Source organism: Ailuropoda melanoleuca, chromosome 5, assembly GCF_002007445.2.
Source record: "Ailuropoda melanoleuca isolate Jingjing chromosome 5, ASM200744v2, whole genome shotgun sequence".
NCBI lineage: Eukaryota > Metazoa > Chordata > Mammalia > Carnivora > Ursidae > Ailuropoda > Ailuropoda melanoleuca.
In genome coordinates this window covers 26,469,442-26,496,753 of record NC_048222.1, presented here as the reverse complement: position 1 = coordinate 26,496,753, position 27,312 = coordinate 26,469,442, and the positions used below count along the sequence as shown (strand labels likewise).

The following is a 27,312-nucleotide window of genomic DNA, read 5'->3' as shown; positions in this document are numbered from 1 at the left end:
CATAGAACAGGATCTGCAGTGAACCAAAGAGGACTACAGATGGCGGGGAAAGGCAGTTTTACTTTGTATTTTTCTGTATACTTTAGTTTTTTATAATGAACTTAACTAATTTTATATTTTTGAAAGAAATAGTTTGAACCTAGCAAGACAGACTGAGACAATAATGGCCTATCCCATTCGAAGAGGCACCTGCACCCCAATGTTCATAGCAGCAATGTCCACAATAGCCAAACTATGGAAAGAGCCCAGGTGTCCCTCGACAGAGGAATGGATAAAGAAGAGGTGGTGTGGGTATATATATATACCATGACATGGATGGAACTAGAGGGGATTACGCTAACCGAAATAAGTCAGTCAGAGAAAGACAAATACCATATGATTTCACACATATGTGGAATTTAAGAAACAAAACAGATGAACATAGGGGAAGGGAAGGGAAAATAAAATAAAATAAAATAAAAATAGAGAGGGAGGCAAACCATAAGAGACTCTTGACTCTAAGAAACAAACTGAGGGTTGCTGGAGGGATGTAGGTGGGGGGCAGTAACTGGGTGATGGGCATTAAGGAGGGCACTTGATGTAATGAGCGCTGGGTGTTATATGCAACTGATGAATCACTAAATTCTACCTCTGAAACTAAAAAATAAAAAATAAAACAATAATGGCCTATCCCAGCCAAACACCAGGGGAAAAAATGCAGCAAAGGCTGAGTGAGGAGCCTAGACTTCCTCTGAGACCTGGTGTTCTGATACCCTGAGCGTCTCCTCTCCCTTTTTGGAGTGGCACCAGAGAAGACTCAGTGAGGATTCCAGACTTTCACCCCTGCCCAATAGCAAAGAGCCCTCACTAGAGGGTTCTTTTTTTAGAACCGGAAAATATCATAACCAAAATTAAAGTCCATTGGATGGGCTCAACAGCAGAACAGAAAGAACCTCTGTGATTATAACAAATGATTTAACTTTAGTGTAACTGGGGTCTCAGCAAGAGTGGAAAATCAGAGCGGAACTAAAAAAAAAATTGAGGGGCCCCTGGATGTCCCAGTCGGTTAAGTGTCTGCCTTCAGCTCAGGTCATGATCCCAGGGTCCTGGGATCGAGCCCCGTGTCGGGCCCCCTGATCAGCAGGGAGCCAGCTTCTCCCTCCTGTTCACCCTGATTGTGCTCTCTCTCTCTAAGAAATAAAATTTTTTTAAAAATTAATAAATAAAAAAGAATTTGGGGATATAAAGGCTGAAATTTTCCTATATTTGGCAAAATACATAAACTTACAGGTTTAAGAGGCTGAGTGAACCATGAACAGAATAAACTCAAAGAAATCTACATCAAGACACATTATAATGATACCAAAGACAAAATATTTTGAAAGCAGCAAGAGATGACACATTCCCTGTAGGGGAAAAACAATTCAATTCAAATGACAGAAACCACAGAAACCAGAAGAAAGTGGCACAACGTTTTTCCAGTGCTGAAGGAAAAGAACTGTCAGCTCAGAATCCTACATCCGTGAAAAATACCCTTCAGGAATGAAGGGGATATCAAGACATTCTTAGAAGAACTAAGAGAATTTCCCATCATCATTCTAACCCTAAACCACAGTAGAAAGGAGATGATAAAAGAAGGTATCTTGGAACATCAGGAAGGAAGAAAGGACAAGGGAACCAGCAAAAATATGGGAGGATTACACTTTCTCGCCTCTTAATGCCAAGTTTGGCCATGTCACCTGCTCTGCTCAATGAAATGTGAGCAGAAGTGATGTGTTACTTCCAGGAAGTAGCTTTGAAAGCCAGTGTGTGGTTCTCCATGACTCCATCTGGGTCCTGGTGTGAGATGACATGGGAAGAGCCACGGCCAACCTGTAATATACAGCATGAGCAAAGGGTAAACCTTGGATGTTGTGGGCCCTTAAGAGTGTGGAGTTTTTGTCACCACAACAAAACTGACAGATATACAATCCTTGATACATCTGCATAGTTCTTTTGTGCTCCCCAAACCTTTTCCACATCATTTCCTTTGATCTTCACAAAACCCTGTGATTTATGGCAGCCAGTTGATGATATTTCTGTATCAGAGACTAGCTGGACCCTTGTGTTGTCCCCATTACCAACTGATATTAAATAAATTCCTATGCCACTTGAAGCATGGGTCCATGGAGATGCCTGTGTGAGAAGCAGCTGGATAGCAAATCAGTCACGACAACGTGGAACACTCACAGTTATAGCTCCCTGTACGAGGTTCTTACCTGTGATTTCTGGGTGTTCTCTCCGTCCACAGCATCTTACTTGGCTTGGAATGTCTTTCCAGGCCTCTCCTTGCACACAAACTTCACCTTCTCTGGTGGGTGACTACCAATTTCTTTGAGGTAACACCGTGGGTCTGCTAAATTAGATACAGTGTATGCTACATAGCATATATTTTAAGTCATACTTTATCAAACAAAACTTTCAAATTTGGTGAAAATCCATTGTTTTAGTCTTCTATTGCTGTGTAACAAACCACCCCAAAAGTTAATAGCTTCAAACAACAATAAACAATTAACACACACACATACACACGTAATAATTTGTTATTACGTTCTCTAGGATAGCAATACTGGTGGATCTTAAAAACATAGCATTGAATGAAAAAACAGGAAGTAAAAAAAATTATAACATGATATTATTTTAATACTGTTTATTGAAGAGTACATGCACACAAAATAGCAATACAATTTACAAAGACACATTCAAGCCAAAGGGAAGACAGAGCACATTAGAATGACTGCCCAAGGGAGAGAGAAATAGAATTAGGAGTGGAAGAAAATGAAATAAATAAATAAATAAACAAAAGAGGGGCTTTGCACAGACGCATGAGAACAAGGTGCCATGAGATTCCATGGGGAGGAATGAGAGAGAACCCCTGGTGTAGAATGGCTAAGACAGGCGCCCAGGCTGAGCCCTGAGGAGCATCCACCTGCAAAGATGAGCAGGAGAAGAGTTACCAGCATAGGAGCTGAGCTAACGGGAAGGAGCCAAGGGAGCAAGGTGCCCTAGAGGCCGAAGGAAGGAGCATGTGAGGAGGTCATGGCCAACAGTAGTATGTGAGCCCTGCAAGAGATCGTTCCTAATCCCTCAGCTAAAATTTTAAGTATTAAGTTGGGGTTGTTTTTTGTTTTTTGTTTTTTGGGTTTTTTTTTTTTTTTGGAGCCCAATGCAGGACTTGAACTCACTACCCCAAGATCAAGACCTGAGCTGAGATCAAGAGTCAGATGTTTCACTGACTGAGCCACCCAGGATCCCTTAAGTATTAAGTTTTATATTTAGATCATCTTAATTTATTTTGAATAGGTAATACATTCCTACAGTTCAAAATTTAAAAGATCTGAAAGTATCGACAAGTGAAGCTTCTCTCCCACCTGACTCCCAGGCCGTCCTATTCCCTTCTCCAGCAGCAATGCCAATGGGTTATTTATATCTTTCTGATATTCTTTATATCCTTCTATACATATGGAAGCAAAATCATAATATACACACACATGCATTTTTTCTGTTTTTTTGGTTTGGGGGGGTTGTTTTTAAGATTTTATTTATTTCTTTGAAAAGGAGAGTGAGCAAGAGAGAGAGCACGAGCAGAGGAAAGAGGGAGAAGCAGACTCCCCATTGAGCAAGGAGACCGATGTGGGGCTCGATCCCCAAGCTCCTTCCGGGATCATGACCTGAGCCAAAGGCAGCCACTTAACCGATTGAGCCACCCAGGCACCCTCGTTTTTTTTGTTTTTTAAACAAAAAGAATCATCCTCTGTGTGTGTGTGTGTGTGTGTATGTGTGTGTGTACTATTCAGTTTCCCGCTTTTTTCACTCGTCAGTGTTTGATATCAGCATCCCAAGAGCTTGCACACAGTTTTTATAGCTGCACAGCATCCTGCGGTGTGGAAATACCATAATTTTTTTAAGTGGCCATTTGTTATTTCCAAACTTTTGCACAAACAATGCTGCAAATACCTTGCACGGGAGTCATGTTGCCCATGAGTGAGTGTGGGAGGAAGGAGGGAGGAAGGAAGGAGGGTAGGAAGGAAGGAGGAAGGAAGGAAGAAGGAAGGACGGAGGGAGGAAGGGAGGGAGGGAGGAAGGGAAAGAAAAGAAAGAAGAAAGAAAGAAAGAAAGAAAGAAAGAAAGAAAGAAAGAAAGAAAGGAAAAGAAAGAAAGAAAAGGAAACCGCCCTCTCTTTTGCGTTCAGAAGAGCTTTTGAAGCTCTCTACCACTTTCTCTTTAAGAGAGGTTTTGTTTACTGCAGCCTACAGATTACTGACCACTGAAGCCTGTCTTTTTTGTCCCCTTGTTTGGGCGAGTGGTCCATTCAAACTCTAGGCCTATTAGGAATCCCGAAAAGAAAAAAATCCTGGTGGGGCACCTGGGTGGTTCAGTCGGTTGGGTGTCTGCCTTCAGCTCGGGTCATGATCCCAGGGTCCTGGGATCGAGCCCCGCATCGGGCTCTCTGCTCAGAGAGGAGCCTGCTTCTCCCTCTCCCTCTGCCTGCTGTTCCCCCTGCTTGTTCTCTCTCTCTCTGTCAAAAAAAAAAAAAAAGAGAGAAAGAAAGAAAGAAAGAAGAAAGAAAGAAAAGAAAGGAAGAAAGAAAGAAGAAAGAAAGAAAAAAAGAATTTAAAAAAACCTGGTTACATTAGAAAAGCATTGTGTAAAGTATATACAGGCATAAATAAAATTTAAATAATTTTTAAAGGACTGGAGCTATATCAACCAATTACAATACATGGATTTTATTTGGATCCTGATTTTCCAAGAAACTTTATATGTGCATAAAACAATCAGCACAAAGAAAGTTGATCTTTAACTCTGACGGGCTATTTAATGATATCATGAAGGAATCAATGTTGATATTTTGAAGTGTGATAATGATATCGTGGTTATATTTTTTAAAAAGAGAGCTGTTACTCTTGGAGATCGGAGTAAAATATTAATGAGGGAAATGACATAACGTGAGACTGCCTAAAAACAATGGGGCTGACGGGGCTGGCAGTGGCTGAATCAAGAATGGTCATTCGTTTATATGCCACAGGCAGACAGTGGATACAGTGGAGCCTATTATAACATTGCCTCTTCTTTTTTTTTTTTTTTAAGACTTATTTATTTATTTATTTGAGAGAGAGAGAGAGAGCATGAGCAGGAGGGCCCGAGGGAGAAAGAATCTCAGGCAAGTTCCACGCTGAGCAGGAGCCCAACGCAGGGCTCCATCTCAGGACCCTAAGATCACACCTTGAGCCGAAACCAGGAGTCAGAGGCTTAATGGACTGAGCCACCCAGGCACCCCACATTGCCTCTCCTTTTAAATATGTTTGAAACTTTCCATAATAAAAAGGGTATTTTAATTTAAAATTTTAAGTGTTTTACAAACTTGTATTTGCTCCTGAGAATAATGGTTTTTTTTTAAAGATTTTATTTATTTATTCGACAGAGAGAGAGACAGCCAGCGAGAGAGGGGAACACAAGCAGGGGGAGTGGGAGAGGAAGAAGCAGGCTCATAGCAGAGGAGCCTGATGTGGGGCTCGATCCCATAACGCCGGGATCACGCCCTGAGCCAAAGGCAGACGCTTAGCTGCTGTGCCACCCAGGCGCCCCTGAGAATAATGGTTTTTAATGGGTTGCTTGAATTTTTCCATCCTTATTTTCCTTCTTCCTCAAAGAAGGTTTGGAGATGGTTTTCCATGAAATGATTTTGGTAAGAGAAGATGAGAAAGTTCTAATCTGTTCCCCAAATGGAAGCATTGTCTTGTAGAGAACAGAGCACTGGGGAGCAGTGGGGCCACAGGACGGCTTCCGCTGAGTCTGCACGGGGAAGCTGCAAGGACCTCACAGAGGAGGTCACAGCCACGCTGGACAGGGAGGACGAATGGGGTTTACAGGCCAAAAAGCAGGGAGGAAGCACTCCAGGCAGAGGGCACCACTATATGCCAGAGCTTGGAGGTGTGAGAGAGACCACGGCAGGCATTAAGTAGAGAGAAAGAAGAGGTGAACTGTGGAAGACTGTATCATGCAAGCGTATCAGTCAGAATGTTGGTGGAGGCAAGTGAGACGTGTTCGGGTTTAAAAGGCTTCCGAACAAAACGTTCTGGGTTAATTTGGTGGCTTGATGATATCATCAAGGACCCAGCTTCTTTCCATCCCTCTGTTCCCCTATCAGCAGTGTGTTGGAATTCATTCTCGTGGACTGTGGCCGGGTGCTGAAGCAGCAGATACCACGTCGGCAACAACCGTGTTCGGAGGCAGAAAGTTTTTCCCAGGGGCGCCTGGGTGGCTCAGTGGTTAAGTGTCTGCCTTCGGCTCACGGCGTGATCCCAGGGTCCTGGGATCAAGCCCCGCATCGGGCTCCCTGCTCCGCTGGAAGCCTGTTTCTTTCTCTCCCACTCCCCCTGCTTGTGTTCCCTCTCTCGTTGGCTGTCTCTCTCTCTGTCAAATGAATAAATAAAATCTTAAAAAAAAAAGAAAGAAAGAAAGAAAGAAAGTTTTTCCCAGAAGTGTCCCAGTGAACTTCCCCTCACTCCTCACGGGGCCCAGAGCCCTGCTACTACATCAGTCATGGCAAGAGCGATGGAAGACGCGTTAGACCGATCACAGTAATACATGTATCTCTTTGGACTGTCAAGGGACCTCCTTCCCTGAACTTATGAGAGGGCAGCACTGAAACAATAAATAAAATTTGTAAAAGCTTTGCCATCAAGGAAGTAGGGATGACTGTTCTGTGAGCGCCGAAAGAGTCCTCTACTAAGAGCTTTCATGAGATTGGACAGGCTTTCTTAAAGGGATTTGCCTACCATGCCAAGAGGTTTGGATCTAATCCAACAAGTTCTGGAAAGCCTTTTTAAAATTGCACCTGGGCATGATCAGATTATAAAGAATGATATGAAGGGGAAGTGAGACTAAGAGGCAGGGGTGCCAGTAATACAGCTGTTTTTTATTTGCTGCTAATTCTAAATCATTTACATATCAGGAAACCAAAGCTGGCAGGTGGATAGATAACCTATGATTGGATCTCAGACAGCAAAAACTATCCTTGGAGTTCCTCCCCACGAACGTCATTGCTCTTCACCCTTGAGTGGAGCTAACCTAAGTACAGACAGCAGACTAGTGCCTGACTAGTGCCTGACTAGGCTCCACTGCTGGGGGCGGGGGGGGGGGCGGGAAGGGCGGTCCTAAAGTCCCAGTGGTCAAGGTGGGAGGGAGCTGATAATGTCTGAATCAAAGAAGGCTGACATAAGTGCTAAGTTCTGCTGCTCTGCTCCTGGAACAGACCACATGTCCCATTCAAGGCACCAAAAGCGACAACCTGAGACTTCTAATTGCCTAATTTTAGGAATCATGCCATAAACTATACTCCCATCTATTCCCCATTCACCTGAGGAGAGTGCCCAAGAGTCTTCTCTGCATCACTCAAGAACTTCATAATGACCTGTGCCCAGATGTGAAGGCCACAGTGATACAAAGTGACACAGCTCCTTCCCTATACTGCCGGGGCCCCTCCACTGATCATAGAAATAGTCTGCCACCACTACTGGCAGACCGTCAGCTGAGGCTTGACGTTCACATCATGTCTCTGGAAAAAAGCATTCAAACTTCTCTGCTGGAAGAGTTGCCTGTCCATTTGCCACCGTCCACAGCTAGGGCCAGCTTCAGAACATCAGTATAGCAACCTCCTGGAGGTATTCCTCCCATCTTGGCAGGGTGCCCACCCTGAGTGTGGCATGGCCGTGTGCTCCATGAAAACCCTGCACTGAGCCGTGAGGGGTTGGAGAAGGAAATTTCTCTGCAGAGATCTATCCTGCCCACAATGGGATGGACCTTTCAGATATTGAACTTACTTTATAACATCATTTCCAAAACACTCTATTCATAGAATGAAATTACTCAAATTATGAAAGAATCTCTCACTTGATGAAATAATCACATGAACCCATTAAGTAGCATCTTCTCTTAATGTTATTAAGGAGCATGTTCCTGATCAGTAGACACTTAACAAAAGGAGGGATTGAAAGTTTCTGTAGTACAAACCACAGAACCAGAAAGTAAGAAAATTAAAAAAAAAAGGAAATCTGAAATTATAATGTATAAAAAATTATATATCTGGATTTTCTTGGACAAGAAGCTAAAATTCCAGGCTGGTTTCCAACCCTGGATGACCATCGAACTGAAGTTGGTTTCGGTTTCACAGCTGGAGGAAGATATGCAGCAAGGGAGACCCAGACAGGATGGCAAGCAGGCAAGGGGGCTCAGTCTCCCTGTTTGTTCACTGGATGTTCTTCATGAGACCCTTTCCTTTCTGTAGAAAGTGAGGCAAGAACACATCCCGTTCATGTGCCATTGGGTAGTTGAGGAGACTTTTCACTGTCATGGAAAATCCCAAAGAAAGTTGGTACTCAAGGTTTTTAAGGGCAAAATCCAAACAGTATGGAGTGTCAGGGGGATGCACCAATTGCTCCCTGCAGTCCACCTGCTGCCCAGACCGTCGGTCTATCTCTGCATGGGGTTCCTTAGGCCAATGGAGAATGTGCCTCCAAGGCCTCCCTAAGTTCCTCTGGCGCCTCTTCCTTCAACCTTCTACTTCCCCTCTTCACACCCTCCTTCCTTTCACCTTCTGTCAAATTTTCCCATCTCCCCACGTCCCCCCTGCCTCCCTCTTCTGCCAGGATGACCAAAACCCTGGCCTCCTCTTACAGTTTTGAAGTTATCCTAGCCACCAGGCTATTCTCTTCACTATCCAGTTTTGCCACGGGGAATGCAGAGTTTGGGAACCATGGTGTGGAATGTCAGGAAGAGAGTTCTTAGAGAAATACAGCTCATGTTTTTCTTTGCTTATCACTAAGTGTGGAAAAAAAAATCAGACAATTTTAGCACAGCCAGGATTAATCTCCTGTACTAGGCCCCAGTAGATCAGCGTAGCCGTGGGTTAAAGGGGGGTTTTGCTCCACATGGTAAGGCAGGCTGTCAGCCTCTGTTTGAGAGTTGGCAGGCTTCATGCGCAAAACTCACCCAAGCAGAAGCAGCAGCCAAGCACAATGAACTGGACCCAATTACAAAGTCTTGAACATAATATTCTAAGTAACCATTTTTTGTCATTGTGTGTTTTGTTTGGTTTGGTTTTGGTCTTGCAATGGACTGTAAGCTCCATGGGTGCAGAGACCACACGTATCTGTTCACCGCACGGCTAGCATGCAAGAGGAATTCGGGAAATATTTGTTGAATTAAAGAGTAGGTGGACGTGATTCATCGCCACCTCTAGTCCTCCACGCCACGCGAAAAGGGGACTGAATGTCAACATGAATCTAGTTCTGGAAGCTCTGCGAGACCCGGAAGCACATGGCCATTGCTTGGGCAGCCCTCTGATGAAGTGGAACATAAGAGAAGGACACTTCCCCTCTGGGCACGGACACGTCCCACTATGGATTCGGTGACTTCGGTGCTTCAGTTCATCGGGGGTGACCCTCAGCAGGACTGGACACAGAATGGCAATGTACCTGGATGGCTGGGCTTACGAGCACCTGTGAGATTTCCCTCAGACCCCAGAAATACTTGGGCAGAGCACGGGACCTTTCGGGGGTTGGGAAGAGCCATTGAAATTTGGCTTATTGCCCTACGGTAGCCCCATTTGCACATGTGCGTAGGCTAGTGAGAACCAGGGAAACTCAGGCTACATGTTTGGAACTCAATCTTGAAATACTACTTGCACCATCTCTGGGCTGAGTGCCCCTGACCTGCTGGGGATGGTGGCAGTGGCGGCAGGACTGGTGGAGTCCATCTATACATGGCCTTGGGTAAGGTGGCCTGGAAGGTGACCTCAAACAGAAGGAGAATGCGAACACAGTGCCACTAGAGCTCCCAGGGATAATTCTTTTGTGATGCCCTGAAATGTCTGAGGTAAGTGGGCGGGCTTGGTATCTGGAGAGCAAACAGTGGCTCTTACTCAAGACAGTGAGCTTCTAGGGGTAACCGGCTGGCTCATTCAGTACAGCATGTGACCCTTGATTTCAGGGTTGTGAGTTCAAGCCCCACATTGGGCATGGAGCCTACATTTTAAAAAAAAGAAAAAGAAAAGAAAGACAATGAGCTTCTAAAAAGTTTGAACCTCTTCCTAAAAAAGAGGGGACTAACAACAGAAGGGGCCAGAGCCCTAGGTGAAAGAGCACTTCTGAACCATAGTCTGGAGTAGGAAGGGGAGGCAATTCAGCCTCCTGAGGAGAACTAAGGTATTGCCCTCATTGAAGCCCAGGGAAAGGGGCTTCGATAGACCCCTTCAGAGAGTTTAATACGTGTCCCTTACGATTTGGAGTACAGAGTGAGCTAGTGGCTGGCTTATGTCTGAAAACCAAAAAACAAGAGGTTGGCGAGCTGCTCTGACAGTGGTGAAAGGGAGAGTGCTAGGTTGAGGGGCGGCCACCTTCCCAAATTCCAGGGGCACTGGATTCATGATGTTTCCTGTGGACCAGATGTGGGGCCAGCAAAAGAGAGAGTGGGCACAAGATTATGTTAGATCCTGTCCAAAATGGTCAGTCAAAGGGATTTGGTGATCTTAATAAAGGGATGCGTTGCCAGACTCTTGGAGGCTGCAGAAAGAAGTATAGATGACCAGCCTAAGAAAGGCATTTGCCCACATTAAAGGATCAGGGAGTGAGAAACCCTAGCAAAGGCAATGATTTATCCCCAAGAAATTCACAAAGTGTCTAAAGAAAGGAAGCCTCAGCTACGCCTAACGACCCAGGGGGCACTTAAGCTACCTCGCAGTAACTCTAGCCAAATCAGACCTCTCACCACTCCAACCCCAAAGGGGTCCAAGGTCCAAGTTAGCAAGATGAGGGAGAAGCAGGCAAAAAGACAAAAAGAACAAAACTTAACTTATTTCTCATGGAATAGTTCTAGCATAAAGAGTCTTGAGCTGGAAATTAAGTCCGCTGTGTTGGGGACCCAGCTCCTCTGTCTTACTGTTCTGCCATTCCCTGGAATGCTGCTTTCAGTTGCAAGGGTGAAATGACCCATCATCACATCTACAGAGTCTGTATTCCCGCCACGAGTGGGGGGAAAAGATAGGGGAAGGGGAGCACCATTCCTGCTATTAAGGACATTACCAAATATTGCTCACTGGCTTTATTCATGCCCTGTTGCTAAATTAGTCACATGGCCACACCTAGCTTCAGGGGGTGCTGGGAAATGTAGTCTTTATTTGGGGTAGCCATAAACCCACAAAAATTTGGGAGGTCTATCAATAAGAAAGAGGAGGGGGGCACCTAGGTGACTCAGTCAGTTAAGCATCCGACTCTTGATTTTGGCTCAGGTCATGATTCCAGGGTCATGAGACTGAGCCCCTAGTCAGGCTCTACGCTGAGCATGAAGCCTGCTTAAGATTCTCTCCCTCTCCCTCTGCCCCCACCCCTGTGCACATGCACACACGTGCTCTCTAAATAAACAAACAAACAAACAAACAAATAAATAAATAAATAAGGAAGAGGAGGAAAATGGATATTGGGAGACAAGAGCAGTTTCTGCTACAAAGCACAAAGTAGGAAATGAGAGACCTCTGCACACCTCAATCCCTAGTGGGGGCAGCTGGTTTATAAATGCCACAAAGAAAGGGAAGACGCCTTAAATTTAAATAAAGCTTGAAGTTTTGCCATTACACGAGGCTAGACCATTTAATTACTGAACTATTTGGGGAATTAGAGTGACCAGATCACCTTTGATTACCTACATATGACCAGAAAGTTCACAGAACCTGCCTTAAATTTTATCTAGGGGCAGAAGAAGACTGGATCTCACAAAAATGGTTTTACATAGAGAGAAATGAAAATAAAGTTACTTCCTGATCCTACCTTGCATTAATTAGGGTAGCAAAGGCTGTAGTAACCGAAGGACCTTAAAGTCTCAGTGCTTAACATAATACACTGTTATTTCTTATGCATAACACTCCTGAGCAGGTTTGGATTCCAAGGGCAGCTCTCCTCCTTACGGTCAATCAAGAACTTGAACCAACAGTGGCTCTACCATTTTCAACTGTGGCTTCAAAGGTCACTTTGGGAATCAAACTCTCAGGCAGCCTGAAGGGGGAAAGAGAAAGTAGGAGGAATGTGGAAGGTTTTTAAGAGGTCAGACCTGGAATTTGGCACATACACTTCTGATCACATCCCACTAGAGAGAACTTGGTCATGTGACCACACCTGTTTGCAAGGGAGGCTGGGAAATGTAGTCCATGTACCCCAAGAAGAGAGGGGCATTTTGGTATATAGCTGGAAGTCTCCACCTCATGCCTCATGATTTTTGCTTACCCAATATAAGGGTTATAACAATGAGTTACCAAAAATACAAAGTCTTTGGATCAAAGACGAAAAAGATGGCAGTCTTTTGCCAGGTCCAGAGAATAAAACATTCAATGTTTTGGCTGGAACTTTCCTTTAAGACACTGGAGGAATAGCAGAATCATAAGAGGAAAGAGAAGGAATGAGGCTGGTATAAAGATTCTGGGTGCCGCATCAGAAATATTCCTGGTGTCAGTACAGACCGGGCCCTGGGGCAGGATGCCTGGGGTGGCACGTCCACAGGGGTTAGAACTGTGGAGAGCTACAGGGCCACACCATTAAATTTCACAGCAGATGTTAGAACACAAAGGAGAATCTCCATGTGTAGCTGTTAAACCCCTCCTCCCGAAAAGTAGAAAAGAAAGGGACTCCCACATGAGAGAGGGCAATTCTGATTCACCTCATGAAGTCAGGGATGGTGGGCAGGCGTGGCCTACCCATCTCCCATGATTAGTAATGCCAATACAGACAGAGATAACAAAAAGAGGACACTAAAACGTGCAAGAACCATCAGGAACTCAGGCCATGGGTGTAGTGCGCAGTAAGGTTTGAAGACCCAGCCCCACAGAGCAGCATTCGGGCAGTGACCGGAAAGGCTGCCAAGACTAAGAGGGAACCTGTCTAGCTCCACAAGAGGAGCACTGCGGGACTCACCGTCTAACTACTGTTGTGCCAGGATGGCCGTTTCCTGGCAAAGTGTAACGGTGCTCTGAACAGTTACTAGTGACTGAGAAAATATGATCTGCTGAGAGGTGCCAGGAAATACCAAGTGGCCACTAATATGAACCATCAGGATCTTTTTAGGATCAAACATCATGGTCATCTCCAAATACTTGGGCCATGGGGAAGTATGGCCCAACAGTATGGTTCTATAAAACAGCCTCCCGCACCTAATGTCCCAGAACCCTTCAGAATCTTCCACTGGTGACTCTAAGGGAGCCACAGTCCTGTAGTAGGAATGTGCGTGGCGCTTGCCCTGCCTCTAGAGCTCCAAACCAACTTGCCGCCTTCATGAATGATGCTCCTGTGGCCTATAGAGATATTGGCAAGAGCCACAGACTCTTAAAGACCGTTCAAATCAACCATCTCCTACCATTTTGTTCCCAGCCTGTTCCCATTTCTGGTTGCTCCTAACTGAGTTCCCTCTCCTATCCTAGACTTGCCTGGGAAATCAGGCTCCCTGGCTTGGTGCTCAGCTCTCTGCAGGCCTTATCTGGGGCCCACTCTCCCTGCTCTTCCAACTTCACTTGTCTTGGGCAAGATGCTCTGCTCTAGTCAGCCCCTGAGGATCTAGAGCTTGGTTCGTTTTTTTTTTTTAAAGATTTTATTTATTTATTTGACAGAGACAGCCAATGAGAGAGGGAGAGGAAAAAGGAGGCTCCTAGCAGAGGAGCCTGATGTGGGGCTCGATCCCAGAACGCTGGGATCACGCCCTGAGCCGAAGGCAGACGCTTATCGACTGCGCCACCCAGGCGTCCCTAGAGCTTGGTTCAAATCTTAACTGGTACCTCAACCATCTTCCAAAGGGGAAGATTCAGGCACTTATCTCCTGCATTTATTAGGGCAGCCAAAGACCTTCAGGCATAAGAAAAAGCTCAAGGCTGGTAGGATGGTTTCCTATATCAACCCTGGAGCACCCCCCATATTTTCCAGTAGGAGATGCAACGAACTTTATATAGGATTCCAAAGCTTGCAGGGTTAAGACTCTAGTGGTATAAGTTAAGGTGTCCCCAGTAATGGACACAGCTGGCCTTGTCTACGGGGTGTGCTTCCTCCGAAGCAGTCTATTAAGTAGGCAGAGAAACACCAGCAAGGGCGGCCTCAAATACATTGGGCCACCACTTGAACCAATTTTTCATATAAAAGTTGGTCAATCTTTCCTGAAATTTTAGTTGTCTAGATTGGAATCCTAAGCTAACAGGCAAAATTCTAGATCCTAGTGACTGACTGGCACCTTCCCCCCACTCCATAGCTAAATTCCACCCAACGCAGTTCTTGGAGATACAGGTACTAGATAATTCCCATGCCATTTTGGTTCCTTTTTAGCTTTTATATTTAGACAGACGACCAGAAACAAACACCATGTTCTCAGCTTCACCTGAGCGTGACAAGATCCTGGTACACAAAAATTGTCCTGCTGCACAGAACTGGGACCTTTATTAGGCTACCGGAAGAAAACTCCAGGAAAGCCGCTGAGGCAAGACCTGTATCTCCAGGGCAACCTTTTGGACCAACAGGGCTCAGGTCTCCACCCTTGACTCAACCAACTGGTTGGTTAGGATTTCACCCAAAGAGTGGATTGTGTACCCAGGGGGTAGTTTCCTTAACTTGTGGGCTCCCAGTTGTCAGCCTGCAGACTCCTGTCTCTTCTCGTTTCGAGTTCCACTTGTGACCTGGGCCTGGAAGTGAAGGCGCGCACTTCTGGAAGGGCAGCTGCAGGCTTGCCACCGCTCTGCCCTTCAGCTATGCTTTTTGAAGAAACATATTTATGAAGGTATAATTGACATACAATAAACCGGACAGATGTAAAGTACGCACTCTGATAAGTTTTGTCAAATCTAAATGTCTGTGAAACCATCACCACAATCAATAAGTGACCATCCTAAAAGTTTTTATTCCCTTATGTGATTCCTTTCCTTCTGCCCCTCCCTGCCCCCATTCCCAGGCAAACACTGATCCTCTTTACTGACACTGTAGATTAATTTGCATTTTCTAGACTTTCAGAAAGTGACGTCATAAAGGATGTGCTCTTCTTTACTTGGCTTCTTTCCCTGCAGTTGTCCGCTTTTAAGAGACACCATTCTCATGAAAGCCAGTTCAGCTTAGTGAATCCTGCCAGGAGCTCATGCCATCTGCCTGCGCAGCGACTAGGTGTATGAACTCCGGTTAGGCTAGATAATGCTTCTACAAAGATGGCAAATCTACTTCCTGGTTAATGGGTCTCTCTTAAACACCAACAAGAATAACTTGCACTCTCGGGGCGCCTGGGTGGCACAGCGGTTAAGCGTCTGCCTTCGGCTCAGGGCGTGATCCCGGCGTTATGGGATCGAGCCCCCACATCAGGCTCCTCCGCTATGAGCCTGCTTCTTCCTCTCCCACTCCCCCTGCTTGTGTTCCCTCTCTTGCTGGCTGTCTCTATCTCTGTCGAATAAATAAATAAAATCTTTNAAAAAAAAAAAAAAAAAAAAAAAAAAAAAGAATAACTTGCACTCTTAAGTTTTTGCCAAAACATGTAACTGAACATTGTTCCTTCCCCCCAGTTCTTACCAAAAACTCAGTTAAGTGAAACAAAGTCCATATAGGATTCCTTGAAGGGTACGCAGTGCGTCCACTTGTGTGGACTATGTAATTCCAGACATTCACAACACTGTGAATTTTGATCACACTGTTTTAAACCTTTATAGAATTTCTTATGATGAATTGTGCTTTGTGATTATGCTCTCAGCTTGCCGGGACTCAAATAAGAATTGAGTATAATGCTGAAGAATTTTATAGATGAAATGGTACAATGTCTGGAATTTGTTTTAAAAAATCTCCAGAGGGGGGGCGCCTAGGTGGCACAGCGGTTAAGCGTCTGCCTTCGGCTCAGGGCGTGATCCCGGCGTTATGGGATCGAGCCCCACATCAGGCTCCTCCGCTATGAGCCTGCTTCTTCCTCTCCCACTCCCCCTGCTTGTGTTCCCTCTCTCGCTGGCTGTCTCTATCTCTGTCGAATAAATAAATAAAATCTTTAAAAAAAAAAATCTCCAGAGGGGCACCTGGATGGCTCAGTCGGTTAAGCCTCCAACTCTTGGTTTTGGCTCAGGTCTTGATCACATGGTTGTGAGATCGAGCCCCTCGTCAGGCTCCCCACTCAGTGGGAGTCTGCTTGAATACTCTTTCTCTCAAATAAATAAATACATCTCTTTTTTTTAATTATTTTTTTCAAATCCCAGAAAAAAACAAAAATGGGAGGAATAGATTGAGTATGGCCAAATTTTGGCAGTTGTTGAAGCTTTGTGATGAACAAAGGAAGATTCATTATACTCTTCTTACTACCTTTGTGTGTGCTTGAAAATCATCATCATAAGCAGAGTGGGGTTTTTTAAATACTTTCTTTAAATTTTTAAGTAATCTCTATACCCAACATGAGACTCAAACCCACAACCCTGATATCAGGAGTCACATGCTCTACTGACTAAGCCAGCCGCCCCAAACACGATGCTTTTTGAACAGCTGTAGGGGTCTCTGTCATAGGGATATTGTTTAAGATTTTGTTGACTTATCACTACAGTATACTTTTGAAACTATGGAGGAATTTAGGGCTTAAATAAAATAATATTTGTCTTAATCCAATGCCTAGTAGAGACTAATCACCTGGCAACAGTTGTTTATTGTAAAACGGTTTTATCAGAATTGATTTGTAGGTATTAGTACCCTGACCTACCTGGAATTTGGAAGTTTCCTTTGATATTGGACAGAGAACAAAGGAAAAAAAATATCTTCTTTCTGTGAGGTTAGTTTAGGAACATATTGGGCATAGGAAGTTTCTGAAAGAAATTCTAAGACTTCCAGAGTCTCAATCCAGAATGTAAAAATTTAGTATGAAACAGGAAAAGAATAATACACCATGACCAACCAAGAATGCAAAGATAGCTTAATATTTTAAAATATATTCAAACTCACCACATTTATAGGCCAGAGGAACAAAACCATATGATCGTTTTTATTATTGACACTGGATGAAATTGAACAATCAAGCCTGTATAGATATAAAAAAAAGAAAGATTAGAACCGGGGCGCCTGGGTGGCACAGCGGTTAAGCGTCTGCCTTCGGCTCAGGGCGTGATCCCGGCGTTATGGGATCGAGCCCCACGTCAGGCTCCTCTGCTATGAGCCTGCTTCTTCCTCTCCCACTCCCCCTGCTTGTGTTCCCTCTCTCGCTGGCTGTCTCTATCTCTGCCGAATAAATAAATAAAATCTTTAAAAAAAAAAAAAAAAAAAAAAAAAAAGAAAGATTAGAACCTAGACGTGGAAAGAACCTTATCCTAAAGAATGTCTATTGCAAATCAACCACCAACATAATACTTACTATTCCTATAATACCAAGAATTAGCCCAGTTTCCTACTATAACCACTATTAACTATTATTTATATTTCCTAGACAGTTGTATCTAGTATAATAATATAATATAAAATTAAAGAACCTAAATATACATTGGAAAAGCAGAAGAGATTAATGTATTCTTATTTGCAGACTCGATTATCTTCCTTAAAAATTGGAGAGTAAACTGAAAAACCATTAAGTTCAGAAATGTGGAAAATTGCAAAATAACATATAAAAGTAATAGATTTGCCATTTACCAACAGCAGCCTGTTGGAAAATATCATTCAAAAAATTCTAATTTACAATATCAATATATAAAATACCTGAAACCTACTGAAAAGAAACATTTCCATCCATGGGAAGATTACAAATGTTTTTGAAGACCCAGAAACATTAATGCAAATACCCCACGCACTGGAATGTGAATCCTCAATATTGTACATCGATTTCCCCCCAGTTATCTATGAATACAAGGTCGTTATGATGAGGGACAGAAGCAGGAAAATGTTTACCCTTGGACTGCAAGGCTGACCCTAAGGCCCACATAGTTTCCAATTAGGATCAAATATGTGCTGGTCACTACATTCTTGAAGGGTCTCATGACTGTCTGTATATCTCCCCAGTAGTTAATATTGAACTGAACGATAAGCACCAGAGGAATCTTACAAAAGTCATTTAGGAGTAGAAATTCAAAGAAATTCAAGAAACTTTTGTAATCTGATACTCCCCACATGCCCCCTTCCTTTTGATTACTAAGCACGTATCCACCAGCCTCACACGGCAATCTGTGCAGCTCTTTCAGCCCATGGGTCCTGGCTCCATGCTACTTAAGTAAACTAAGTTGCACCGTAAACATCTCAATAATTCTTTCTTGACTGTAGTGCTCAACGACCCTGCATCAATTACAATAATAATAAGACTTTTAATATAATAAATAATTTTCAAGAATTTTTTGAAAAATAAGAATAAAGAACGGGTGTCAGGCCTACTAGATGTTAAAGTATGTTAAAAAGTCCCAGTAGTTTGGGGCGCCTGGGTGGCTCAGTCGTTAAGCGTCTGCCTTCAGCTCCGGTCATGATCCCAGGGTCCTGGGATCAAGCCCCGCACTGGGCTCCCTGCTCAGTGGGAACCCTGCTTCACCCTTCCCACTCCCCCTGCTTGTGTTCCCTCTCTCGCTGTCTCTCTGTCACATAAAGAAATAATATCTTTTTTAAAAAAGTCTCAGTAGTTAAAATGAAGTGTTGCTGGTGCAAGAATGACTTTGTCTGCTATGGAGTCCTGGGATCGAGCCCCACATCAGGCTCTTCCGCCTGGAGCCTGCTTCTTCCTCTCCCACTCCCCCTGCCTGTGTTCCCTCTCTCACTGGCTCTCTCTCTCTGTCGAATAAATAAATAAATAAATCTTTAAAAAAAATGAAATAAAATGCAAAGCCCCCAAAGAAACCTAAGTGTATATAAATCGATATATGGTAAGACATGCATTTCAGGCCAGTGGGGAAAGATGGTATTGGTTCTAATCGTTTGAAATACAATAATAATTAGAATTGTCTCTCAAAATGCAAAATCAATTCCATATGAATATAAATGTGGAAACATTTTAATGTGGAAAATGAAAGCATGGGATTGAATTACGGAAGAAGTCAACTTCTCTATATGCTTCTGTCAGCGAGTCCTCTGGCTCAACTATGAACCCAACAGTTATTTCTTATCATACTTTCCTGAGGAATTGACAATGACCCTCCGTAAGCAACAGATTAAAAAAACCCTGATTGCAGTGGAACGCCTAGAAGACCACACCCCGCAGGTCCCCTTCCCTGCCCTTGATCGTGGGCTGAACACACACCAACCCCACCCACGATCATGCACCCTCTGCCTTCTCTCCTGTACATACCCGCCCCTCAACCTCCCCCATAAGACTCTAGATGTCCATCCTGCCGGTGGAGAAGTCGGTTGTTAAGGTGTGACCCTGCCACCTCACCGGCTGCGGGCACCCAAAATAAATGTCTCCTTTCCTCTTCTCCAAACCCTTGAGTTTCTGAGTTATTGGCTTCTTTTGCAATGAGTTTATCTGAGTTTATTCAGCAACATTGTTGGCAAACCCAGCCAAGAGCTATGCTTTTGCTTTCAACTGCTCCCTTGGGGTTCTGGGGGCAAGGAGGGGCAGTTGGCCATGGCATACTCCTCCATTTCCTGAGTTAGCGGCTGTGATAAATTGTTCCATGACCCCTCCCCTTTAATTTTGCTCCACTCCTATGAGAAAGCAAAGAGTACATAAACTGTGACAGATATTCCATGTTTGTATTGACATATTACTCAACCTCTCTCATCTTCCGGAGCACCAACTCCTTTACAGGACCCTGGGCTTTATTACATCCACATTTCGATTCCTGCAATAACTAAGAGATTGAATCCTATGATTCCATTGTAAAAAGAGACTACACTTGGCTGATTTCTTTCCTAATGCACTTGCCAAATATTTAAGTTCCTTAAATATTTAATTCCTTAAAACTCCTATGATAGGCTTCTCAAGACAAGTCAATATTTCTCAACTCTCTTTATTTTACATTATGTGTCCCTGTTGTACAATAAAGATTGCTCTTTGTCCCTGGTTCCTGGGAAGGGGACTCCACATCCGTGGCATTTCCTGAATAATAGGAGTATCTTTGTAATTCATGAGCCCCTAGGTCACACCTGAATTTATGCTAATGAGAGGGCAGGATGAGGGGCTGGTCGCCAGAAAGACCAACCATGTGATTTAAGGTTGGGGCTTTGAATCAGGCCAACCTTCCAGCAGGGGAAGGTGGCTGGAAATTGAGTTCAATCATATGGCCAAGATTCAATCAATTATGCCTACATAATGAAATGAAGTTTGGTAGAGTTTCCAGGTTGGTGAATACATCCATGTGCCTGGAAGGTGAGGCACCCTGATTCTATGGTGAGAGGATAGGGAAGCTCTGTATTTGTGACCCTCCTAGATTTCACCCTATGTGTCTTTTCATTTGACTGGTACTCTTACCCAAGATGCAGTAAGAAGTCATTCAAATCAGAAGGTTGAAAGCTATCAGAAGGGAAAAAGGGGAGGGACAAAAGCAGGGAAGGAATGTGTTCTGCTTTGCAGAATCACAGTTTCAGCCAATGAGACACCCAGCTAGGTATTTCACCTGATAATCCCTTGCTAGGTGTGTCTCATCTGCTGGCCTCTTACTGAGGACCTGCACAAAGCCCCCCCTGAGTTGTCCTGAAGATGCCTTTAGCTCATTATAATACTAAGATCTTCTCCTATGGGTGGAATTTTTCGCCATTTTTTGAACATATGACGTATGCGCTAGCAAGCTGACAGGCTAGGCATGTGCAATTGAACCGAAGTGTGTAAATAATAGAGTATGAATGAGTTCCTTAACGTTGTGGGGGCAGGCCTCCTCGAGATGGGCTACATTGGCACGAACATTAGTTTGAGTTAAAAGCAATCAAAACCCAGCCAGTTCAAGCTCTTCCCCATAATGGCCTGCTTGATATTCCTTAGCCTGACTTTTCATCAAAAAGAGCTATTAACAGAGATTCCTCTTTACCTTAGAAACTTATCTACATAATAGGGCAACCTTATTTTTTCAAAGATCTTCTTTTCACCCTCCTGCTAATGGCCTTCCTCCTCTTTGTATCCTCAGACACTACTCCTCTCCTTAGTTCGTGTAAGCTTCATGTTGCCTCATTGTCTTTGGAATTTCCGTTTCTGTGTGGAATCCCCACAGGTACCCCTACTAAATTTGACTTCCTGTTAATCAGTCTCATGTCAATTTGATTCTTAGTCTAGCTAGAATCTTGGAAGGGCAGAGGAAATTCTTCCTCCCCAACAATGTATATGGAAGCTCCCTGCCCCCTAATACACCGAATAAAAGCTTCCTATACCACCCCTACAAGGATATAGTGCTTTGAGAACTGTCTCTCAGTCTCCTTACTTGTAACAAGTAATAAAAAGTTCTTTTCTTTCTTTTTTTTTTTTTTTTTAAGATTTTATCTATATTTGTCAGAGACAGAGAGAGCACACAAGCAGGGGGAGTGGGAGAGGGAGAAGCAGGCTTCCCTGCTGAGCAAGGAGCCCAACACAGATGCCATCCCAGAACCCTGGGTCATGACCTGAGCTGAATGCAGACGTTTAACCAACTGAGCCATTCAGGGATCCCAAAGTTCTTTGCTTTCAACACTTTCTTGGGTTGTGTTCAATTTAATGCACCCCAAGTGCTGAACCCCTTGAGTTCAGTTATAGTCTTTATTTGTATCCTTTATAATAAACTCTGATTCTGAGTATGCCATTTTCCTGAGTTCCGTGAGTCATTCCAGCAAATTATCAAACACTTTTGCTCAGGCAAAAGGCTAAGAATCTGAGCTTGGCTCAGTCAGAATGCCATGGAGTTAGGGTGACAAAACTGGAGACTTAAGAGGTCTCAAAACTGCAGTATCCCTTCAAGACATTTATCAAATTTTGAAGGCATATAAGGCTGCAGGCAGAAACCTCTGAAATGAATAATGATTTCCACAGTCTTTCACAGTGCTGAACACTACGGATTCGAGTTAGGACCCTGCAGGGGAAGGACTGCAGTGAACTGACCAGCTCTTAGCTCAGTCTTGAGAACTATACCCTAGGAAGAAGAACAAACAAAAGGTGGGCTGCAGCCTTAACCACTAACTAAGTAAACACCTGCAGTTCAGCCTTAGCATGGCTAGGTCACCAACTGGATCAAGGTGCTCAGCTTCCACCGTCTGCCTAGCAGAAAAAAGGTGAACACTCTGTATTAGAAGACATCATCATCTGGACAAGCCAGAGCTTTTATAAACAATGTTTAGTATCGAATCAAAATCAGTAGACGAAAGACACTTCCGTAAAAACGAAAGAGACACTTCCGTGAAAATGAAAACCAAGAGAAAAACAGGCAATAAAGACAGACAAAGAAGAGATCCTAATATTGCTTTAACAAGCAAGGGCTTTAAAAGAACTATAGTTAATAGGTTCACAGAAAGAGAGAAAAAGATACAGCAGCTATATTAAAATGGAAACTTTCACCACAAAACTGAAGTCTATAAAATAATCAAATGGGAATTCTGGAATAAAAAATTACAACTGATATTAAGAACTGAAAAGAGGGGTTAACAATGGGTTAAATAGCAGAAAAAGTGCTTGGTGAACTGGAAGACAGACTAGTTTCCAAACAGAAACAGAGAGAGAGAAAAGAATGAAAAACCCAAGAAATATTTGTTAGGAGAAAAAGATTAGAATTTTTAAAAATCTCTAATGATTTATTAAAGATCAAGGAAATACAGAAAGAAAAAATTCAGTGAGCAAGAAATAAAGGATATGCATCAAAAATATTCGGGTTTTATTTTTCTGAGGAAGCCTCTCTTCTGTTTCCATGTCCTTCTCTTTGTAAAAAATAAAGCAAAATAAAAATTCCAAACTTGGAGACATTTTAGGAAAAACCTGCCAAGGAAAATGCTTAGAATTCAATGCACAGAGGAGCCACAACGCAAAAAGGAGGAGGCCATAAAATGTTCCAATGACTTGAGAACTATGTTGTTTATCAATTTTGGTTACAAAACGTACACCAAATGTCACATTCCTTATTTTTTCTCGATTAAATGGAATGTACTGTGCCCCAACCACCACGCTGGGAAGAAATTCAACCCTAGTCTTTAGGGGGGCTCTGTCCTCCCTCTACAAGGTTACAAAATATCAGGGGCTTATGCTGTGCCAGAAAAATGGAAAGCAAGGCCAGCCCCTTAGTGGTAGCTTTCTTAGCTCAGGCTGCTATATTGAAATACTACGGACTGGGTGACTTAGACAACAGACATTTCCTTCACGGTTCTGGAGGCTGGAAGTCCAAGAGGGAGGTGCTGGCAGGTTCAGTGTCCAGTGAGTACTCTCTTCCTAGTTGGCAGATGGCTGTCTTCTCACTGTATCCTGACATGGGTGGAGGGGGAACAGACGATGACAAGACTCTGGTCTCTTCCTCTTCTTATAAGGGCATGAATTCTATCAGGGGGGCTCCAACTCCATGACCTCACCCAAACCAAATTATCTCCCAAAGGCCCCAATTCCAAATACCATTGCACTGGGGGTGAGGGCTCCAACATAGGAATTTTCAGGTGGTACACAAGCAGTCCGTTGTGGCAGCCACCGTATCTGTCACTCCGCCTGCTTTCAGAGGCTGTTGTCAAGCCCTGCAGTCCTGGCCCTCCCACATGTCCATGTCACTGACAGCAGGGTCTCCCTGAGGGACCCTGGCCTAGGTGCTCCTCCTGGGAGAAACTGTGCCCAGCCTCTCCAAGCATTCTCCAGCGATCCCTCAGCCTAGGAATGCTCTGGGCAAAATTAGGGGCCTGGGTGTCCACTCTCCATAGGGAGAGAGCCTCAATCTCCAGATCGCAGAGAATCTCAGCTCTGCTCAGCACTTGCCCCAGCCCACGTCTGTCTCTGTCGGCCTAGGTGTTAGCACATAATCCAGATGCTAACAGCCACCCACCCACTCCATTCCCAAAAAGAAGCTCAGAATTGAGAACAAAAGCTTCATAACTTGCTCAGCGAGGAAAATGTGCATAGAGCAACAAGAATAAAGTAAAAAATAATTCCGCAATAAATTATCCTGCCATGAGCCTGGCAGTGTAGATAAATTCTAATGGAATGGAGAGCTAATAAATACTGAAGTCACAATTTGGCAAAGTGAGTGAAGGAGGTGAATTCTTACAGAGCCAAGGAGCTGCTCCTCACGGGCATGAAGGCTCTGGTCTCAGTAGTTTCAACTTTTCCAGTGACCTATTGCTGAGAAATAACTATGCCAAACCTAGTGGCTTAGAACCACCACCACTGCCTCGTATCTCATGGTTTTGTCTGTCAGTTTGGCAATTTTTCTGCTCTCTCTCTCTTTTTTAATGTAAGAGTTACAGTTCATTTATTTATTTTTAAGTAAGCCCCACACCTGACACGGGGTTTGAACTCATGACACCAAGATCAAGAGTCACGTGCTCTACTGACTGAGCCAGTCAGGCGCCCCCTTCTACTTTTGATGTTGACTGAAATCAGAGGCAGATGGGTTGGTCTAGAGTGTTCAAGACATCCCCTCACGTTTCTGTCTCCTTGGTGGGGACAGCTGGACTCCACCGCGATCCACAGCACTGCTGCACGTGGCTGTTCGGACATGCAGTCTTGGGGCATCTGGACTCCTTGCATGGCAGGCCAGGGTTCCCAGAGTGTTCCAAGAGACAGGAAGTGGAAGTTGCCTAGGTCTGGAAACTGGCTCAACACCACTTTACCGATTTTTGTTGATCAAAAAGCCATAGAACCCACCCAGATTCAAGGGAAACGCCCCTCTTAATGGGACAAGGGGCAAAGGATCTGTGGCCATCTTTAATCTCCTGCACTGAGTAGCAGCAACCCCCTCCCTCTGGGTGATTCCAGATGAGCTGAGCCCTGCTTTAGCAACAGCACCTATGAAACTTGATGGCTCTGGAGAACATACCAAGAAGACCACTGTCTGCCCAGCAGCTGTGAACAGCACACAGGCCTTACTGCTGGATTTACAAATGTTCACGCTCACACTCAACAGACCAGACGTACTTGATGAAGGAGGCAGCAAACTGGGAGCTCTCAATAACACAAAGCCATCTAGTTCATTTCAGTTTTTGCAGGAGCTGAAAAATGCATGAGATCAATTCAGGAAGCGACTGAAAGGCTGAGCAAAAAGAAAAGTCCTTCATGATTTAAATTCCGCTCCACCACCCTCCTCTTAAGGAGACAAGAGCAAAGATCCTATGAGCGGGGCACCAAGGACGGTGAGCGTTGAGATGACAAAAGACCACTCCCACTTTCCTCACTCCACTCTGCAGATTCATTTCTAATACTTACATCTTTTTTAAAAAACGATTTCCATAAATATAATAAACATGCAGAAAAGCACACAGTCGTAAGTGTATAGCACGATGAGCTTCCACACACTGAGCACGTCATAAACCCGTGCCGAGATTAAGGAATAGAACATTCCCGAGATGCCAGGGGCCTCCCTCATGTCCCCTTTTAGTCACAACCCTCCCCAAAGTGTAACCACTCTCCTGACTTCTCCATCTTGCCTGGACTTGAGCTTTACATAAATGGAATCTGACAATACGGGCCCTTCTAGGGCCACCTTCTTTCACTGACTTTATGTCTGCAGATTAATCTGTGTTGTCACAAGGAGCTGTGAGATCATTCACCTTCATCGCTGAGAAGCATCCGCTGCACGAAGCTGCTACAATTTTTCTTTCATCTTCTCATTCCCTCGTGGAAGGATATTTGGGATGTTTCCAGTTTAGGCTGCCGCACGTTCCCTAGTAGGCATCTCTCTGTCGGAAGCAGCTCGGCTCCTCCTACCTCTCGCAGAGGCACAGGGCACCAGTCTGAGGCCTTTGAGACCTGGCCCAGCTGGCAGCACCACACAGGGCTTCCTTCCCAAGCGCTCCCGCCCGCCAGGGCTCGAAGAAGCCAGACAGAGGCCTCCCTTCCGCCCCACAAACCTTTCTGGCACTTTCACACCTTCCCAGGGCTCAGCCCAAGGACGCCTTCCTCTAGGACCCACAAGCGTCCCCAGCCTCATCACGTCCCTTCTGCCCCTCCAGTCTAAGGGGGGCATGTTGCTCTTAGCGTCCCCTTCTCCTAAGTCCTGGGCTTCTGCCGTGAACCCTTTCATTTCCCTCCAAGGTCTAGTATTTACAACTTGGGGGCCACAGAAGGATCAGCAGGCCTTTTCTCCTGCCTTTTTTCCCATTCAGATCCCTCCTCCCGTCTCTTACCTGCAACATGGGCAGCACTATGGGGAACATGGTACATTTCCTGGGAGAACGTGGCATTTTCTCAGCTTTCTCCAGGGAACGACAAGCCCCGTGACCCTGAAATTCCCTCCGACTTACTTGACTGCTTCTAACGGTACAACCCCCTAGTGCTTTGACCCAGGCAGGGGAGCTTGCGGGGCTTCACAAGGAGCCAGAGAACGCTGGTATTTGTGCAGGTAAAGCTGGAAAGGTTGCCCTTGTCTTGCCCCACTCAGCCTCTCTGCCAGGCCTCACCCCACTCTCCGCCCCAGTCCCTCTCCTGCATACCTGAGGCCCAGGTAGCCAGCTCCCTTCCTCGAATGTGGCCACAGGCTCCTCGTCCAGCAGTGTCCTCCCTGAGCACTCCTTGCCCTGGGCGTCCCCCCAGCCCCACGCGTGGTCTCCAGACACAGGGCAAGAGCAGAAAGGGAGCGCTGCTGGCGGCCAGGGCTCTCCGTCCTGGCGGGGATGCCTGCCTGAGAGCAGCGGACACCACCTGGTCCACCTCCTCGCCCCTCTCCTCCCTCTGCCTGGGCCTCGGAAGCTTCGGGACACCCTCAGGACCTTGGTACCGGTGCGGTGGACAAAGCAGCCCTTGGGGAGCAAGGACACAGCGCTCCCGGTTCTCTGGGCGCGCCGGGCGCCTGCGGTGGACGGAACAGCATAACGGCTCCCTCCCAAGCACGGCGGCACCGGGACCGCGGCACGCGGGAGAACTGGGCAGGGCTCAACGCGTGCGGTACGAAACGAAATGGGGGTGCACCCACACAGTGCTTCCCTCCCGAGGGCTCCGCGGAGCCCCACCGTCGCAAGACGTGGCGAGGGCGCCCCCTGGTGGGGCTTCCGGCAGCTCTCCGCCCCCTCGGGCGGGCCTGGAAGACAGTCATTTGCTGCAGGGCCAAGTTATGACTCTTGGCATCCTCTGTCCTCCAATGACACTCAGTTCCAGGAAGAACTGGCTTCTGGGACAAACCTGCACGGGTGCCCAGTCTGGCCGCGCAGGTAGCCCAGTGTGTCTGGTGCTCGGGAAGCCAGCCCAGGTCGGCTCCTCAGCCCCCCTGGGCCTGCG

At 45.2% G+C, this 27,312-nt stretch overlaps 1 long non-coding RNA gene across 3 annotated transcripts; it reads right to left on the bottom strand.

The window, feature by feature from the left end:
• Positions 1-562: 562 nt before the first annotated feature.
• Positions 563-27,036, bottom strand: LOC117802307. Of its 3 annotated transcripts, XR_004625424.1 has the most exons (4): positions 25,650-27,036; positions 16,992-17,067; positions 2,238-2,374; positions 563-1,851 (listed from the first exon to the last, which is right to left on the bottom strand). It is a non-coding gene; the product is annotated as an uncharacterized LOC117802307 (long non-coding RNA). The 3 variants fall into 3 exon arrangements; XR_004625423.1 differs by having other exon boundaries at positions 563-2,374; XR_004625425.1 differs by lacking the exons at positions 563-1,851; positions 2,238-2,374 and adding an exon at positions 11,491-14,794.
• Between the last annotated feature and the right edge of the window lie 276 nt (positions 27,037-27,312).